General features: G+C 43.7%; 1 pseudogene across 1 annotated transcript; it reads left to right on the top strand.

The window, feature by feature from the left end:
- The first annotated feature begins 738 nt into the window (after positions 1-738).
- Eif3el1 (eukaryotic translation initiation factor 3, subunit E like 1) lies at positions 739-2229 on the top strand (annotated as a pseudogene). Its single transcript, XR_015646283.1, has one exon. The product of XR_015646283.1 is annotated as a eukaryotic translation initiation factor 3, subunit E like 1 (transcript).
- Positions 2230-5430: the final 3201 nt, after the last annotated feature.

The raw sequence follows: 5430 nt of genomic DNA, 5'->3' as shown, positions 1-5430 counted from the left end.
ATGTCCCTGTGCACAGGGGGTCCAGATGGCCCTAGGCGTTTTCCTCTAGAGTTAGAAGTGTGGGCTGAGTGTAGTCTCCTTTGGCTTCCTAGACGTGTCTGCCCCTCTGAAATTTTAGCTCTCCGTCCCATGGGATTTGGGTGCAGGGAGCTGTTTGACTGGGTCCCTTCCAATCCAGGCTCAGTCTGGAGAGCAGGGGACCTGCAGCTTGAGTGACCCTATCTTCCTGTTCCCAGTGGCCCTATACCCCAAAGTGCTTCTTAGAAGGGAGAATAAAATATTGACAGGAGACAATACAGAGGCAAAGTATGTAGCAGGAAAAGGTCAACCAGAGATGGCCCCACATTGGGCTCCATCCTGTATACTGTCACCAAACCCAGACAATATTGTGGATTTCCAGAACTGCATGCTGACAGGAGCCTGATATTGCTGTTTCCTGAGAGTCTCTGCCAAAGCCTGACAAATACAGAGACAAGTCCTTGTAGTCAACCATTGAACTGAGAACGAGGTCCCTAATGGAGGAGTTAGAGAAAGGACTGAAGCAGTTGAAGGGTTTGCAACCCCATAGCAAGAACAACAATATCAAACAACCAGACCCCCTCAGGTCTTATATAGCCTAATCAACCACCCAAAGAGTTTACAAGGAGGGACCCATTGCTCCAGGCACATATGTAGCAGAGTATGGCCTTTTTGGGCATCCATGGGGGGAAGCCTTTGCCCTGTTAAGACTCAAAGACCCTCCTTTCCCCCGGCAAGATGGCGGAGTACGACTTGACTACTCGCATCGCACACTTTCTGGATCGACACCTGGTCTTTCCGCTTCTTGAGTTTCTCTCTGTGAAAGAGATTTATAATGAGAAAGAATTATTACAAGGAAAATTGGATCTTCTTAGTGATACCAATATGGTGGACTTTGCTATGGATGTTTACAAAAACCTTTATTCCGATGATATTCCCCATGCTCTGAGAGAAAAAAGAACCACAGTTGTTGCACAGCTGAAACAACTCCAGGCAGAAACAGAGCCAATTGTGAAGATGTTTGAAGATCCAGAAACTACAAGGCAGATGCAGTCAACCAGGGATGGCCGGATGTTGTTTGACTACCTGGCAGACAAGCATGGGTTTAGGCAGGAGTACTTAGATATGCTCTACAGATACGCAAAATTCCAATATGAGTGTGGAAATTACTCTGGAGCAGCAGAGTATCTTTACTTCTTTAGAGTTTTGGTTCCAGCAACAGATAGAAATGCTTTAAGTTCACTCTGGGGAAAACTGGCCTCTGAAATATTAATGCAGAATTGGGATGCAGCCATGGAAGACCTTACTCGATTAAAAGAGACCATAGACAATAATTCTGTGAGTTCTCCACTCCAGTCTCTTCAGCAGCGAACATGGCTCATTCACTGGTCTCTGTTTGTTTTTTTCAACCATCCAAAAGGCCGTGATAATATTATTGATCTCTTCCTTTACCAACCACAGTACTTTAATGCAATTCAGACAATGTGTCCACATATTCTCCGCTATTTGACCACTGCCGTCATAACCAACAAAGATGTGCGGAAACGCCGGCAGGTGCTGAAAGACCTAGTGAAAGTTATTCAACAGGAGTCTTACACATATAAAGACCCAATTACAGAATTTGTTGAATGCCTATATGTTAACTTTGATTTTGATGGAGCTCAGAAAAAGCTAAGAGAATGTGAATCAGTGCTTGTGAATGACTTCTTCCTGGTAGCATGTCTTGAGGACTTCATTGAGAATGCCCGTCTCTTCATATTTGAGACTTTCTGTCGTATCCACCAGTGTATCAGCAGTAATATGCTAGCAGATAAACTGAATATGACTCCAGAAGAAGCTGAAAGATGGATTGTGAATTTGATTAGAAATGCGAGGTTGGATGCCAAGATTGATTCTAAACTAGGTCATGTGGTAATGGGCAACAATGCAGTCTCACCCTACCAGCAAGTGATTGAAAAGACTAAAGGTCTTTCTTTTAGAAGCCAAATGTTGGCCATGAATATCGAAAAGAAACTTAATCAGAACAGTAGATCAGAGGCTCCCAACTGGGCAACCCAAGATTCTGGCTTCTATTAAAGGATTATAAAGAAGAAAAAGGAATCAGTGGAAGACACAGTAACCATTATGTATAAAAGACGACGTACATTTTTAGAAGCAATTAACATGTTTGCTAAAAATTTTGGAAATTTGAATAAAATTGGCTATGATTCATTTTTTTATCTTGCTTGAAAAAAAAAGACTCAAAGACCCAGTGTAGGGGAAAGCCAGGGCAGGGAGATGGGAGGGAGTGGTTGGCTGTGTTGGGGAACACTCTCATTTAGAGGCAGGGGGAAGGGGGAAGGAATAAGGGGACTCCAGAGGGGAAATCAGGAAAGGGGATAACATTTAAATATAATTAAAGAAAATAGCCAATAAAAAAGAAAAAGAAATAAAAGAAAATAATATTTATGAGAGAATAAATGTTTTTAACATCCCATTAATTGTATAAGATTCCTTTTATGAATAGCTTGTCAAAAAATAGAATAAAGAAAAAAGAAAGAAAAGAAAATATCATCCTGAGTGAGGTAACCCAGTCACAAAACAACATACATGGTATAAACTCACTGATAAATGGCTATTAGCCCCAAAGCTCAGAATACCCAAGAAAAAATTCACAGACCATATGAAGCTCAAGAAGAAAAAAGATAACAATGTGTATGATTCATTCCTTCTTAGAAAGGTGAATAAAATACTCACGGGACCACACTTGCACATACTTCACAAATATATATGCAAGCAAAACACTGTACAAGTAAAAGGAAAGAATAAATTAAAAAACAATTCTCCAGGACCCCTGCCTGAGACACTGCCGGAACCTGAAAGAAACAGACCGGATAAACAGTTCTCTGCACCCAAATCCCGTGGGAGGGAGAGCTAAACCTTCAGAGAGGCAGACAAGCCTGGGAAACCAGAAGAGACTGCTCTCTGTACATACATCTCGGACGCCAGAGGAAAACACCAAAGGCCATCTGGAACCCTGGTGCACTGAAGCTCCTGGAAGGGGCGGCACAGGTCTTCCTGGTTGCTGCCGCCGCAGAGAGCCTGTGGGCAGCACCCCGAGAGCAAACTTGAGCCTCGGGACCACAGGTAAGACCAACTTGTCTGCTGCAAGAAAGCTGCCTGGTGACACACAGAGGCAGAATTCCTCTAGGACCGGGCACGTCCTGTGTTTACCGGAAGTCCCACACCCGCGGATCCCGGCCCACAGCAGCTCTCTGCTCCCAGACACCGTGGGAAAGAGACCTCACCGCCTGGACAGGTGGGCACTCCTGAGGCTGCAGAGCAGAAGAGACCACCAACACTGCCCACCCCTGCCCACATCCCTGGCCCAAGAGGAAACTGTATAAGGCCTCTGGGCTCCCGTGGGGGAGGGCCCAGGAGCGGCAGGACCCCTGCCTGAGACACCACTGGAACCTGAAGGAAACAGACCAGATAAACAGTTCTCTGCACCCAAATCCCGTGGGAGGGAGAGCTAAACCTTCAGAGAGGCAGACAAGCCTGGGAAACCAGAAGAGTCTGCTCTCTGCACACACATCTCGGACGCCAGAGGAAAAAGCCAAAGACCATCTGGAACCCTGGTGCACTGAAGCTCCCAGAAGGGGTGGGACAGGTCTTCCTGGTTGCTGCCGACGCATAGAGCCCCTGGGCAGCACCCCGCGAGCGAACTTGAGCCTTGGGACCACAGGTAAGACCAACTTGTATGCTGCAAGTGACCTGCCTGGTGAACTCAAGACACAGGCCCACAGGAACAGCTGAAGACCTGTAGAGAGGAAAAACTACACGCCCGAAAGCAGAACACTCTGTCCCCATAACTGGCTGAAAGAAAACAGTAAAACAGGTCTACAGCACTCCTGACACACAGGCTTATAGGGACAGTCTAGCCACTGTCAGAAATAGCAGAACAAAGTAACACTAGAGATAATCTGATGGCGAGAGGCAAGCGCAGGAACCCAAGCAACAGAAACCAAGACTACATGGCATCATCAGAGCCCAATTCTCCCACCAAAATAAACATGGAATGTCCAAACACACCAGAAAAGCAAGATCTAGTTTAAAAATCATATTTGATCATGATGCTGGAGGAATTCAAGAAAGACGTGAAGAACTCCCTTAGAGAAACAAAGGAAAACATTAATAAACAAGTAGAAGCCTACAGAGAGGAATCGCAAAAATGCCTGAAAGAATTCCAGGAAAACATAAATAAACAAGTAGAAGCCCATAGAGAGGAGACACAAAAATCCCTGAAAGAATATCAGGAAATCATAAATAAACAAGTAGAAGCCCATAGAGAGGAGTCACAAAAATCCCTGAAAGAATTCCAGGAAAACACAATCAAACAGTTGAAGGAATTAAAAATGGAAATAGAAGCAATCAAGAAAGAACACATGGAAACAACCCTGGATATAGAAAACCAAAAGAAGAGACAAGGAGCTGTAGATACAAGCTTCACCAACAGAATTCAAGAGAAGGAAGAGAGAATCTCAGGAGCAGAAGATTCCATAGAAATCACTGAGTCAACTGTCAAAGATAATGTAAAGCAGAAAAAGCTACTGGTCCAAAACATACAGGAAATCCAGGACTCAATGAGAAGATCAAACCTAAGGATAATAGGTATAGAAGAGAGTGAAGACTCCCAGCTCAAAGGACCAGTAAATATCTTCAACAAAATCATAGAAGAAAACTTCCCTAACCTAAAAAAAGAGATACCCATAGGCATACAAGAAGCCGACAGAACTCCAAATAGATTGGACCAGAAAATAAACACCTCCTGTCACATAATAGTCAAAACACCAAACGCACAAAATAAAGAAAGAATATTAAAAGCAGTAAGGGAAAAAGGTCAAGTAACATATAAAGGCAGACCTATCAGAATCACACCAGACTTCTCACCAGAAACTATGAAGGCCAGAAGATCCTGGACTGATGTCATACAGACCCAAAGAGAACACAAAGGCCAGCCCAGGTTACTGTATCCTGCAAAACTCTCAATTAACATAGATGGAGAAACCAAGATATTCCATGACAAAACCAAATTTACACAATATCTTTCTACAAATCCAGCACTACAAAGGATAATAAAGGGTAAAGCCCAACATAAGGAGGCAAGCTATACCCTAGAAGAAGCAAGAAACTAATCGTCTTGGCAACAAAACAAAGAGAATGAAAGCACACAAACATAACCTCACATCCAAATATGAATATAACAGGAAGCAAGAATCACTATTCCTTAATATCTCTCAACATCAATGGCCTCAACTCCCCAATAAAAAGACATAGATTAACAAACTGGATACGCAACGAGGACCCTGCATTCTGCTGCCTACAGGAAACACACCTCACAGACAAAGACAGACATTACCTCAGAGTGAAAGG

The sequence above is a fragment of the Rattus norvegicus genome, chromosome 1, assembly GCF_021556685.1.
Source record: "Rattus norvegicus strain SHRSP/BbbUtx chromosome 1, alternate assembly SHRSP_T2T, whole genome shotgun sequence".
In the NCBI taxonomy this organism is placed as follows: Eukaryota; Metazoa; Chordata; class Mammalia; order Rodentia; family Muridae; genus Rattus; species Rattus norvegicus.
Note: the sequence above shows the minus strand (reverse complement) of the source record. Positions and strands in the feature narration are given on the sequence as shown.